The 14,975-nt window shown below is 40.0% G+C and overlaps 1 long non-coding RNA gene across 1 annotated transcript in view; it reads right to left on the reverse strand.

The window, feature by feature from the left end:
• Positions 1–8,989: 8,989 nt before the first annotated feature.
• Positions 8,990–14,975, reverse strand: part of LOC149090895 (uncharacterized) — a 130,945-nt gene continuing 124,959 nt past the window's right edge. The window contains exon 2 of the long non-coding RNA XR_016197478.1: positions 8,990–9,635. This is a non-coding gene — a long non-coding RNA (uncharacterized LOC149090895). The remainder of the gene's footprint in view (positions 9,636–14,975) is intronic.

Raw genomic sequence — 14,975 nt, forward strand, 5'->3', positions numbered from 1 at the left:
CCAGCATGCATCTCAGTGAATTCACGACGGTGCTCGACGAGCTTGCCGAGGATGCTAGGGGTCGGAAGGCCATTATAGCTGGAGATTTTAACTCCTGGGCGTTAGAATGGGGTAACCTCACAACAAATGCCAGAGGTCGTATCCTACTGGAGATCTTCGCAACACTAGATGTTGCACTGCTCAACACTGGGCACGAGTACACCTTCAGTCGGGCGGGATACGGATCTGTTATCGACATTACTTTTGTCACTTCTTCCCTCTTTCGGGGAGCAACATGGAGTCATTGCGATAGCTATACGGGCAGCGATCATACGGCACTTCTATTCACAATAGGTGAGCCACCTGCCAGGGCGTCACCCTTGTGGAGGGTCTTTTCTGAGGCCATTCAGTCTCTGGGCACAATTGGTAATGCTGAGGCCAGAGCATGCCAAATGGTAGCCCAAATACAGAGTGCCTGCAATAGCAGTATGCTACGCCGCAAGCAGTTCACGCGACAACAAGAGCCTACGTATTGGTGGAATGCACAAATAGGTGACATTCGTCGCAAATGCATCCAGGCGAGAAGAAGCTACCAACGGGCTCGCGGTAGGTCTACGTTTTTAGAGAAACAATTAGCTTACCAGGCAGCTAGAAGACAGTTGAAGAGGGCCATTCGGGCAAGCAAAAGAGAATGTTTTTTAGAGTTGTGCGACTCAGCCGAATATGACCCTTGGGGCAGGGCATATAAGATAGTAGTTAAAAGACTATACGCAGGTAGACAGGTGCAGCCTACGGATCGCCTGGAGCTTAAAACGATTGTGGAAACGCTCTTTCCAGAAAGTTTAAGCTCCATTCACGCCCCTCGGTCCGAGTCTGCTGATCAGGGCTCAATGAGCACTGAAATTGTTTTAGTCACAGAGGAGGAAATTATATTAACTCTCCGGGGTCTTAGAACCAACACTGCTCCAGGGCCGGACGGGATCCCAAATCGTGCGCTAAAGCTAGCCCTCGCCTTGCACCCTAATACGTTCGCTGAATTATTCAACGAATGTTTAATACAAGAGACGTTCCCGGCAAAATGGAAAGCCCAGAACCTGGTGTTACTACCCAAGGCTGGCAAACCACCAGATGAGCCATCCTCATAAAGACCGATCTGCCTCTTAGACACCATGGGAAAGGTGTTTGAGAAATTGATCTGCTCCAGACTGGAGACTGCGATTACTAGCGCCGGAGGCCTGTCACCAAACCAATTTGGATTCCGGAAGGCCCGGTCAACAACGGATGCGCTAAACAAAGTTGTTGGTCTGGCTACCTCCGCCATTCATGGCACAAGATGGAAGCATGGGACGAAGCAATACTGCATTATTGCGACCCTGGACGTAAAGAATGCCTTCAATACAGCTAGTTGGGAATGCGCTGAATGAATGCGCTGTCACAATATAATTTCCCTAAATATCTTAAAGAAACAATAAAGAGTTACTTCAGAGGAAGAACACTGGTATACAATACGAGTGAGGGTCCCCAAACTCATACAGTGTCAGCTGGAGTACCCCAAGGCTCAGTGCTGGGGCCTCTCCTATGGAATATCATGTACGACGGCGTACTGCGCTTGGAACTACCAACAGGTGCGCACACCATTGGCTTTGCTGATGATGTAGCTATCGTAGCCATAGGAAAGGAGCTCAAAGATACAGAGGATATGTGCCATCCTGCCATAGCTGGTATGGTAGCACTGGAGTACTTGGTCGCCGAAGCCGTGGAGCGAGATTCGCACGCGCCTGCGCGATCCAACGCTATCAGGGCGAACAGCATTGCACGATGGCAAAGAAAGTGGAATAGCTCAGCTAAAGGGCGGTGGACGCACAAGCTCATCCCGGAGCTTGAACCATGGGTCAACCGCAAGCACGGCGAGGTAAACTTCTACCTTACGCAGATCCTCTCGGCATAGATGCTTTCGGAGCTATTTGAAGCGCTTCGGCCACGAGGAATCTGACGAGTGCCCCTGGTGCGAGCGAGGGCACGTGGAAGACGCCAACCACATTCTTTTCGAATGTGGACGGTTCCTGGAGGAGAGGCGTCGTCTGGAAGAGGCAGTGGGCCGCTCCATCAGAGCGGACAACATTGTCAACACCATGTTGGAATCGGAGGAAGCTTGGGAACTAACATGCACCTTCGCGGCCACAGTGATGATGGAGCTCCGCAGAGTCGAGCGAATTCGCCCCCAATTTGTCCAGGAACCATCCATATTCGAAAAGAATGTGGTTGGCGTCTTCCACATGCCGTCGCTCGCACTAGGGGCACTCGTCAGATTCCTCGTGGCCAAAGCGCTTCAAATAGCTTCGATAGCATCCATGTCCCGAGAGGAACTGCGTAAGGTAGAAGTTTACTTCGCCGTGTTTGCGGTTGACCTATGGTTCAAGCTCCGGGATGAGCTTGTGCGTCCACCGCCCTTTAGCTGAGCTATTCCACTTTCTTTGCCATCGTGCAATGCTGTTCGCCCTGATAGCGTTGAGTCACGCAGGCGCGTGCGAATCTCGCTCCACGGCTTCGGCGACCAAGTACTCCAGTGCTACCATACCAGCTATGACGAGCGCCGCGTCATCGGAGATAGTCCTGAAAGCGCAGCTGACTCTGATTGCGCTCAGTCTGTAGATCGCGCAAATGTCCCAGCTGTAGCTCGGTGTTGCCATCGCTCTTGACCATATTGGCGCAGCATAGAGGATGACAGACCTAATGACGCTCATTAGAAGAAGACGTCGTTGCTGTTTAGGTCCCCGCGTGTTAAGCATAATTCTTGAGAGAGCTCTACAAGAATCAGCTGCCTTTTTATGCACATATTCTAAGTGCTCGCGGAAAGTTAATCTTGTGTCTAACATGACACCAAGATACTTTATCTTATTGTGTATCTGCGCATTCAGTATCATATCCCAACTAGCTGTATTGAAGGCATTCTTTACTTCCAGGGTCGCAATAATGCAGTATTGTTTCGTCCCATGCTTCCATCTTGTGCCATGGATGGCGGAACCCATTGAAAATGGGAAATCAGGGTATAATGGTTTTGTGTAAAAGTATATAACGGGCAGAAGCTTCAGATTTACCGTGTATATCCATATGATGAATACAGTTTGTAATTTACAGATTTTGGATACATCGCTCCATTCGCCCCCAATTTGTAAAATTTTAAATAGTACAGACTTGTGCTTTGGAATGTACATACATTAGAACATTATGATTACGTTTAGAAAGTTTCATTAGGTTCGTACGTCTAGAAATTAAATTATTCAACAAATAAATTCTCATAATGTTGCCCACACTGCAGCGCAGCCCAAGCGTAGTCGCTGCTTACTGCGCAGTTAGCAGAGCGTGTTTTTATACGTGCGTGCGGAAGCATGTGTCTGTATGTATATGTGCATAAATGAAATATAGAATGATTAAAATATCAGCTTGGAGGGTTCAGGGTATCTCCTAGTCGAGCAGTCTCGACTAGAGCCTTCTTACTTGTTAGGTCTGAATTGAACAACATGAACAACTACATGAGTTGGCCAGAAATTTGGTTCACATAAAGTTTTAAAATATTCTACCGGCACATTTATCTTGAAAGAAGGAATTTCATGCGGAGTTGCGAAACTAAACTTCGATATAAAATCATAAGCCGAAGTCTTGCTTGCAATAAAAGCAGATACTGCCTCACAGGTCGTATCAGATGATAGCCTAGATAAGAAAACTTGCTTGCGATGAGAGACGACAGATAAAGTAATGCCGGGAGTGACTGATTTATTGTCACTCATGGTTTGAACAACAATTGGAGAAGATTCCAAGTTTTTAACAGGGACATTAGTTTCAATAGCAGCCTCTACAGAAGAAACAATTGATTCAGAAACAGATCATATGGGATGAAGTGAATTTTGTGCGGGTGACAAGACTGAAGCGCAAGGTGTGGGAGGGACAGAAGGAGGTACCAACAACGAAGAGAGGGGGGACTCTCGAAATTATACAGGGTTAGTATTTCTTCAGCTGCAGCCATATCACTGGAAAACTGCTTAGAAATCTTTTTCAGTTTTAAAAACTTAGCCCTTACAGCGCTGTACATTTTGGAAAAATTGATCGGTTTTTCTAAACAAATTGGACAAGACCAGCGAACACCCCCACTACCAATTTTTGCCGTGGACATAATCTTGTCATAATCACGACCAGTGAGACCTGCACATTTAATATGCATCATATTATCGCACAGCCAGCAATTGACAAATTGCGCTTGTGCAGAGTTCACTGCCTGCCTGAATGTGCAAGATTTTTTGCAGGAGCTCATATTGGCAATCGGGATCGATTTAGAAATTACAGAAATGCAGCAGAAATAACAAATAAGAAGACTCTAGTCGAGACTGCTCGACTAGGAGATATCCTGAACCCAGTCTGATATTTCAATCGCTCTGCACCTTTTTTAGGCACACATACGTGCTCTGCTAACTGCGCAGTAAGCATCGACTGCGCTTGGGCTGCGCCGCAGTGTGTTCAATATTAAACGAATTTATTGGTTGAATAAATTATTTTCTAAACGTCCAATCTTAATGAAACTTTCAGAACATACTCATAATATCGGGAGTAGTTATCGATTTTTAGTGATAAACTTGATATGCGCGTGATATACACGGACCTAGGAAAAAAAATTTCAAGTCTCTAACTCTTATATCTTCTGAGATCGACGCGTTCATACATACGGACGGACGGACGGACGGACGGACAGATAGACGGACAGTGCCAAATCGACTCAGCTCGTCACCCTGATCAAGAATATATATACTTTGTGGGGCTTAAAATATGTTGGCAAAGCGAGTCCAACAACAATCAGCCATTCATTCAAATAATACAAATACGACGCTGCACCAAACTTCAACAAATTAAACAAGTAAAAAAGCTCTAGTCGAGACTGCTCGACTACGAGATCCCCTGAACCCTTCGAGCAACTGATATTTCAATAATAATTCGCACATACACACGCTGTTTATGTATGTGTATACCGAAGCACAAGTCTCTAGTATTTGATATACGACTTCTACAAAGATGAGGGTGTATATAGGTGCGGGGGGTTAATTTTAACAAAAACCGAAATTGTATAAAATACGTCTTAATATATATTTAAAATTTGCACACTCTAGCTATAATGATGTAGGAGATATAATTTTTTAACTGACTTCCGATAAGGGTTTTTTATCGATAAAAAATATCGGAATGCGGACATTAAAAAAAAAAGTAGAAGTCTCTAGCTCTTATATCTTCTGAGATCGACGCGTTCATACATACGGACAGACGGACGGACAGACAGACAGACGGCTCGTCGTGCTGATCAAGAATATATATACTTTGTGGGATCTGCCGCGCCTCCTTCTGCCTGTTACATACATTTCAACAAAACCATTATACCCTGATTTCCCATTTTCAATGGGTTCAGGGTATAAAAACAATTAAAAAAACAGCAATCCACGGATCAAACCTTGCACAGGAATATTTAGCCACTGGCAAAAAACACCCGACCGCAGTTGTTTGACATTTGCAGAGCAGAAAAACAAACACGTCTGTACACTCTCACTGAGAATTCTCTCCTAATTCACAGCCAAATATTGAAACTACTGAAACTAGGAAAAGAATATATAAAATTAAGCGTAACATATATGTGTAACAATTATTTTTTATATTATTGTGTATTTATTATTAGATTGAGTATTTGCGTAGCAATTATTTTGTATATAATTGTGTATTTATTAATTAGATTGAGTATTTGTGACAGCGTGTACGTCTTTCTTCTTCTGTCTTCTTAACAGCACGTCTTCTTTCGTCCACACCTTCTCAATCACTGCCTTCGTCTTTTAATGGAGTTGCCACCCTGTTGCTATCGTGCAACCAGGATGCCATACCGCTCGATAACGCCTCTCATGCCACACTACATTCGGTCATCGTGATCATCATCTGCCCCAGATGATTCCTCTGAATCTGTTCCTTCGTTGTAGTCCAAATAACGCAAAAGCTTCATGTTGTCTTCACTGGTGCACGTCATATTCGGGCCTGAAAAATCTGCAGACTTCTTTACTTCATACCTACCATTTCTTTTTACTTTGGTAATTTCGTATGGTCCAAGATATTTGTTTGCCAGCTTCCAGCCCGTTACAAATTGTGCGACTCTACTCTACTCAGAGTAGAGTAGTTCTCAGTGAGAGTGTACGGTCGCTTTTGTTTTCTGCTCCGCAAATTTGCCTGATTTTTCAATCAATCATTTTTATTAATTGTTCACACAACTGCGGTCGGTTTTGTTTAAATATTCCTGTGCAAGGTTTGATCCGTGGTTTGCTGTGTTTTCTTTTAAAATTGTTTTTTAATCTTGTTGAAGTTTGGTGCAGCGTCGTATTTACATTTAGTTTGCACTTTGCTCCCTGACTTTACTCTTTACACGTTTGTTAGTGTGCGTGTGAGCTTACTTGCTCTCTCGATTTCGGTCGTCGTGCTGTGCAAATAACTCTCTGTGTTTCTTTCGTTACGCTCTGTAACGGCTGTTTTTGTTGTTGATTATCTCTCTCAACAAAATCATTCGTTCTGCTCTTTCAACGGCTGGTTGTTGTTGGACTCGCTCTGTCAGCATATTTTACTCTCTTTGTTTTTATTTCTGTTGCTTTTCTTTAATTTCTACTGTAATCCCAATTGCCAATATGAGCTGTTGCAAAAAATCTTGTACGTTCAGGCAGGCAGTGGACTCTGCACAAGCGCAATTTGTCAATTGCTGGTTGTGCGATAATATGATGCATATTAAATGTGCAGGTCTCACTGGTCGTGATTACGACAAAATTATGTCCACGGTAAAAATTGGTAGTGGGGGTGTACGCTGGTCTTGTCCGATTTGTTTAGAAAGACAGATCAACTTTTCTAAAATGTACAGCGCTGTAAGGGCTCAGTTTTTAAAACTGAAAAAGATTTCTAAGCAGTTATCCAGTGATATGGCTGCTGCTGAAGAAATACTAACCCAGTTTAATTTCGAGAGTCCCCTACATATCTCATTTGGAGTCTTTATCGTTGTTGGTACCTCCCTCTGTACCAACACCGTCACCTAATTCGCTTGCCCCTCCCTCACCTTGCGCTTCAGTTTTGTCATCCGCTCCTAATTCGCTCGATCCTATATCACCTGTTCCTGAAGCTATTGGTTCTTCTGTTGAGGCTGCTATTAATACTCAGGTTTCTGTTCAAAAATTGGAGTCTTCTCCAATTGCTGTTCAAGCCACGAGTGTTAATAATTCAGCCACTCCCGGCATATCCTTATCAGTCGTCTCTCCTCGAAAGCAAGTTTTCTTATCTAGGCTTTCATCAGATACGACCTGTGAGGCAGTATCTGCTTTTATAGCAAGCAAGACTTCGGCTAAGGTTTTTATATCGAAGTTTAGCTTCGCAGCTCCGCGCGAAATTGCCTCTTTTAAAATAAATGTGCCGATAGAACATTTTAAAACTTTATGTGATCCAAACTTCTGGCCACCTCATGTGGTAGTTCATGAATTTAGACCTAAAAATCGTAATAGATCTACTCCTACTGCTGTAAATCTACCTTCGGTGCAATCGTCATCTAACACTGTACCAAAAAACTAAATTCTTTCCTATCTTCTTCTCAGCTGTCTCTGCTTTATCAAAATGTACGCGGCTTGAATTCTAAACTTAATAGTTTATTCTTACACAGTTTTAGTGTACAATATGATATTATTGCATTTACTGAAACGTGGCTAAGTAATAATATTCATAATAGTGAAATACTTTCAAATAATTTCACTATTTTTAGACTTGATCGTTCAATGCGCAGAGGGGGTGGAGTGCTAATTGCGGTTAAATCCAGTATCCTCTCTGATGTGTTTACCTTTTCGTCCCTTCATGATGCGGAGATTTTAGGGGTTAAATTAACTCTCCCATCGCGCTCACTGGTTATCACATGTTCTTATATCCCTCCCTCTTCTGATTTACAAGTTTATGCTCATCACATTTATTGTATTAAAGAGGTTTATGAGCATGTGAATGATACAGACTTGCTTCTTGTGTTGGGGGATTTTAACATTCCCAACACTTCTTGGTTAGCAACTTGTAATACAAATTACTTAATTCCGACAATTGATCACTATCTTTTTGATGAATTGTTTAACCTGTCTCTGTTTCAGATTAACTCTATTTCTAATCACCTAAATCGCACACTTGATTTGGTGTTTACTAATCACGATTCGCTCTTAAATGTCGTGAGAACGACTCCATTCTGTATACCTGAGGATATACATCACCCCACTTTAGAAGTATTATTAGCTGTCGATAATCATCCCAATTATACTCCTTTGCCTTCTTATCCATGTCGTTGTTATCGTAAATGCGATTATGTTTTGCTTAATGAATTAATTAATTCAACAGACTGGTCTACTTTATATGAGTCGAATGATATTAATTTGGCAGCATCGTTTTTTTACTCTACCTTATACTCTATTCTGGATGTTTGTGTCCCTCTCTGCCGTATTTCGCCAGTTTCAAATAAGCCACCTTGGTTTACCAAGACTCTTTTGAACTTGAGAAACATTAAAACTAAATGTTTTAAAAATTATAAAAAGTCTGGTTCAAGTGTTGATTGGTCCAAATATTCCATTGCCAAGTCAAACTTCAATCTTTTAAATTCTAGCTGTTATGAGAATTATCTTATACGTTGCAAATGTCAGTTTGCTCGTGATCCCAAGCAATTTTATTCATTTGTAAATTTGAAGCGTAAATCTTCTGGTTTGCCGTCCTCATTTGCCCTTGATGGTGAAAAAACTTGCAATGACCAGGATTCCTCTGATCTATTTGCTGATTTTTTTCAATCAACTTATTCTTCTGCTAATCTCTACAACAACTCATATCCATATCCTCTTTCTGAATATGGGTCTATAAATATTCCCAAAGTTACTGCAGCCTCTCTGGCTGCGGCCATTAGGACGTTGAAATCATCTTTCTCTCCCGGTGCCGATAATATTCCTAGTTGTGTGATTAAAGAGTGCAGTGTTTCTCTTCAGTCACAATTACTAAAATTGTTTAACTTGTCCTTGGATACTGCTGTGTTCCCTTCAATATGGAAAGAATCTTTCATCATTCCCTTATACAAAAAAGGTGGAAGATCTGATATTTCCAACTATAGAGGCATTGCGAAATTATCTGTCATTCCGAAGTTATTTGAGAAAATTATAACATCGGCCTTGCAGCATTTTTGCAAATCGATTATTCAACCATCTCAATATGGTTTTGTTCAAAATCGATCAACGTCCACTAATGTACTTGAATTCACTTCGCTTGTCAATGATGGTTTTTCTAAAAAAATTCAAACGGATGTTATTTATACTGACTTCAGTAAAGCATTTGACTCAGTACATCATCACATACTACTTCTTAAGCTTGAACGCTTAGGATTTTCGCCTAGACTTGTATCTTGGATTTCATCCTATTTAATTGGTAGAACCCAAAGAGTCCTGCTCAGAACAGCTATGTCTAAAGTTATCTTTGTTTCGTCTGGTGTACCTCAGGGTAGCCATTTGGGTTCATTTCTCTTTTCCCTTTTTATAAATGACCTTCCTAGTTGTATCTCGTATTCTACTATATTTATGTATGCTGACGATGTAAAACTTTGCCTTCCATACTCCAGTGCAACTAGACATCATCACCTTCAAGATGACCTAAATGCATTTCAACTTTGGTGTGTGGCAAACCAGCTTGACTTAAATTGCTCAAAGTGTATGACAATGACCTTCAGTCGTACCCTTCCTCTAATTGTTGATTATAAAATTAGCAATATTTCCTTACGACGCATCCACACAATCAAAGATCTTGGTGTTTCTTTCGATTGTAAACTAAATTTTAATCTTCATATTTCTACCATTATTAATGAAGCCAAAAGTGTGCTTGGCTTTATTAAACGTTGGTCCAAGGAATTTAAAGATCCTTTTATCACCAAGCGCTTATTTACGTCGCTTGTGCGTCCCATCTTAGAGTATTGCTCTGTTGTTTGGTCTCCGCAGCATAAACTGCATCAGGATCGCATTGAATCGGTCCAAAAACAGTTTCTTCTCTTTGCCTTAAGGGATCTTCGATGGGACAGTAATTTACGATTACCGTCCTATCATAGTAGGCTTATTGATCTTCCATCGCTAACCAATCGCAGAACAATCTTAGGAATTGTTTTTCTGCATAAATTGATTATTGGTGATATTGATTCGTCCTCTTTGTTGGGTCGTCTAAACTTTTCGGTTCCGTCCCGAACAACTAGACACTATCGTCCGCTTCATTTACCGGTGTGCACTAGGGATTATTCTTTGCACAGTGCGTTTCATGTTCTTAGTGTTAATTTTAATAAATATTATCACGTTTTTTCCTTAGAGCTCTCTCTTCCTAAATTAAAAAGTTTGCTATTAGCTCATTAGGGAAATCACTCACAATGCCCAGGCATAAGCATTGGTATACATTTTCGTTGTCAATGTTGTGTAATGATTTCTCAATTCTATCCTACATTCTATTCTGTGCTTTTCCTTTACTCTTTTCTTTTTACTATTTCTTATCTATTTATTTATTTTTTTATTATTAACTTTTCTTGCAATTTCTTTTAAAACCTTACTTTTTCTTTTTCTGTACTAATTCTTATTTATCACATTTTTTTCTTTCTTTTTTTTTTTTTTAATATATTTGTTTTTATTTTTTATTTTTAAGAAATATTTATTATTTTACATTTAATATTTTTTTCGAAGTTTTCCTACTAACACTTCTTTTTATAGCATCATTAGTTTCACTGACCATATTCGGCTGTGAGACGTGGGCATAGCTGGCCGGACTGGAAAATAAAATACCCCCATCGGGTCGGTGTTACTATTGATATCCTGTACTTTGTTTAGGCTTTTTCTTTTTTAAATTTAATTTGACTCTCGTTTTTGTCAATAGCTTTAAGAAATAAATAAATAAATAAATAATGGCTAGTAGGTCTCCCAACTGATAGCCGTGTGGTCCCTTTCGTTTTTTGTCAAAATTGCGCTTATATTTGGCTTGTGCTTCTTGTATTTGCTGTCTTGCTTCTGCTCTTATACGGTTGCGATCATCTTGTAGTGATACCAGTATTTCCTCTTCTAAGATTTTTTTCAATTCGGGGTCTATCTCGTTTCTCATTTTTACTCCAAACATGATTTCAAATGGTGTAAACTGTGTTGACGAATGCATATTGGAATTTAAGCACCGCTGCACCTGTGATGTATATTTATACCATTTAGATGTTTCTGCTGCTGACATCTTGGCAAGAACAGATATTATGACTCGATCAACTCGTTTTATTTGACTATTTCCTCTTGCCTCTGTAGTTGTCTCGATGTGATTTATCTTTCGGTTTGTACAGAACTCCTTAAATTGTTTTGATGTGAATGCGGCGCCTCTATCGCTTATTATGCGTTGTGGATTTCCGAAAATTTCTACCCAAGAATTCAAATGTTTGATAACTTCCACTGCACCTGTTGACTTTGTAGGATATAGCCAAACATATTTGGAAAGTCCATCTACGACTGAAAATATGTATTTATAGCTTTTTGATGTAGGATCCAGCGAAGATTTGGCTGCACGCAGCTCGTTATTTGCGCTAATCTCACAGTTGAGACGCTGAAGTATGTCCTCAATGCTACGCTCTGTCACATTTTTAGCTTCTTGGTTTGATTTACCCGAACTAATTGACTCATCCAGCTCCGTGCGTATATTCTGCAGCTCGAACGTCATGCGACGGTGGGTGTCCTGCGATTCGCGCAGCTTCTGTCGCAGCTCTGAAAGCTTTTGCTCTTAGCTTTCTGTTAGCTGTTGTCTCTGCTTCTCGAGATTGGTGTCGGCCTTAACGCTCTGTTCCTTCAGCTGCTTCAGCATTTCCTTGTAGTTCTCCAGCTTGTCTTGCAGATGTTTACATTCGTCAGTTTTGGCATTAAATTCTAGCTCACGCGCATCCAGCTTTTGTACCGTGCAAGCCAGCTTTTGTTTCTTCTCCGCCAGCTGTTTCTCATATCTTTGTTCGACATCTATTTCGTTTTTGGAGCTGATCACATTTAGAATATTGTAGTCATCAGCGCTGCTCTCTATTTCTTTATTTTCTGTAGAAGTTTACCCCTGATATGACTGAGAATTTCTGCAGAAAATCATAGCCAATTAGAATATCGACTTGCAATTTGAAATTAGGTACAACCAAAAATTTATGTTCTGTACTAAATCCATCCACCTCGACCTTGGCAGTAACATCACCTAGTACCTCCGTAGCAACATTTCCCAGTCCAAATAGTTTAGGGCAACGTTTCTGAAGCGGACGATCTTGAAAAAGTTCTTCGTATTTTCCTCGCGTCATTATTGATACGTCGGCGCCCGTATCTATCAAACATCTGAATTTTCTGTCTTCAATTTGCATTTCCTTCATTCGGTTGTCGTTGTATGTTTTAACGACTACGTTTACTGTTTTCATCTCTCCCGAACATTCCTTCGATACATGTCCGAATCCACCTTATTTGAAGCATTTAATACCTGTCTGGCAATCGGCTTTTTTATGATGCGTTGATCCACAATTGAAGCAATGCATTTTTTTAATTCTGTCGTTTAATTTGGCTTAATCACTGGTCGACACATCATAACGGTGTTTATTACGGCTCTTTTTGGCCACTGCATTTATTAAGTCATAACACTTCTTCAATTGCTTGAACAACATTGAACTGTATAATGGACATTTCAAATCATATCGCATTTCTAGTCCATCCACTATGGAGCTTATAATTGATTCTTCTTCGATTTTGCCTAGTGCAGCGATTTTACGCATTTCTAACACATAATCATGAAAATTTTCAGATTGCCTCTATTTACGACTTCTTAAACGTTTGTGTATTTCTGCACTGCTCAGCTGTTGATCAAACTCCTCTATCAATTCCATACACAAATCATCATAATTAGCAACTTTAATGTTTTCCAAAAATAATTTTGCCGTGCCTGTCATCTTATTGCGTGCATTAACATATTTATGTCGTTCAGTCAGCTGATAAGCATCTGCATTTTCTTCAAAGTTTTGCAGCCACTGCCGAATTGGTATCGATATTCCATCATAGTCTGGTACCACTTTTCCAATACTATCGACCAATATATTTATTCGATTGTTTTCAATCTCTTCAAATTTCGTCGTTAGCATTCTGATCAGCGCACCTAATCCAGAATTTTCTTCTTCGGCGCCTGTATGTCGCATTTGGTCTGAGTTTTTTAACGTGCCACTTGTGCCTATTACTGCTGTCTCTCTTGCACTTTTCTGCTGCTGCGTGTCAATTTCGTCATTTGCCGCAAAAGGCCGATTCATTGCTTCCACTTCCATTCGATGTTGCATTTGATTTTTTCCGACTTTCTTCTTGATTGAGCGCTGCATTTTCTTCGTTAAAACCCTTTATTCATCCGTTCAGCTGTTCATCGGTTGAGCGTCCATTTAACAATTACTCGTACTCTTTTAGTCAGTTCAGCGGTTGAGCCCCCATGTAACAATTATTTTGTATATATTTGTGTATTTATTAATTAGATTGAGTATTTGTGACAGCGTGTACGTCTTTCTTCTTCTAATGACTTCTTATTTGCGTAACAATTATTTTGTATATAATTGTGTATTTATTAATTAGATTGAGTATTTGCGTAACAATTATTTTGTATATAATTGTGTATTTATTAATTAGATTGAGTATTTGTGACAGCGTGTACGTCTTTCTTCTTCTAATGTCTTCTTAACAGCACGTCTTCTTTCATCCACCCTGTTGCTATCTTGCAACCAGGATGCCACACCGCTCGATAGCGCCTCTCATGCCACATTACATATTTATTAAAAGAGCTTTAATATAGTTACTATGGTTACAATTATAATTCTTCAGATATGAATTATAGAGGTATAATACAAGTCACAATACTTTATAATTAGTTCTAAGATTGACTTCCAAGTATTTTCTGGCGAAATCCATCCGTTTGATTTTATTTGCTTCAGAGATAAGTGGCTTCCTTTGAGCAACACGGGCATTTAATTCATTTTTCTTTAAAAATTTTCTTACGGTGTCTTCGTGGAGCTCTTTTTTGTATTTCCCTTTAACTTCCTGATTAATCTTGGCTGCAGTTAATGCGGGGCTTAGCCGCACCGTCTTCAGCACGTCCCTCTTCTCTCTCTCGGTCAGCTTTGAGGGCCTCCCAGAGCGTGGCTTTGACTGTACTGAGCCAGTCAAATTAATGTTATTGACTACCCTTTGGACAGAAGACTGCGTTCTACCAACAATTTCGCCAATTTCCCTAAAAGATTTCCCTTCATCGCGTAATTTCACGATGAGTTTCCTCAAATCGGTTCTGATGGAGGAGTGGCTCGAAATTCCGGCTGATTTCACCCGGAAATTGGTGGCATCGATGCCAAAACGGTTGGAAGAGATCAAGAAGTGAAAGGGGTATCCAACCTCATATTAATTTTCAAATTTTCATTGAAAAAAAGTTATTTTTGGACTTGTTTTTTTGTTTGTACGCATACTTTTTCTAAGTGAATTTTCGTTGTTTTTTCTTATTTAAAATATAAAAAAAAAAAACTGTTCAATATTATTTAAAAAAAATTGTTGATAAATGTGTGTTATTAAATAGGTTTTCGCTAAAAAATATAATATTGATAACAATACTAATATTTATCATATTTATTCTCTATCAAAGTCGCACGTTAGGCCTGTACGCATAGTTTTTCTGGCAAGTGTATATTATAGAGGTATAATACATGTCATAATACTCATAATTAGTTCTAAGCACCAAAATATGTATATATCTTATGCACTAATCCTAAATGGGAGTATAATTAACAATATATCTATTTAATACATCACAGTATAGGCTATGGAATTAATATTTATGGAGATGAGTCCAAAAGTTATCCACATGCACCTCCGCGTAATAAAAAACGACCAACATCGATG

This window comes from Drosophila navojoa, chromosome X (genome assembly GCF_054131105.1).
Source record: "Drosophila navojoa isolate 15081-1374.11 chromosome X, UAZ_NAV_1.0, whole genome shotgun sequence".
NCBI lineage: Eukaryota > Metazoa > Arthropoda > Insecta > Diptera > Drosophilidae > Drosophila > Drosophila navojoa.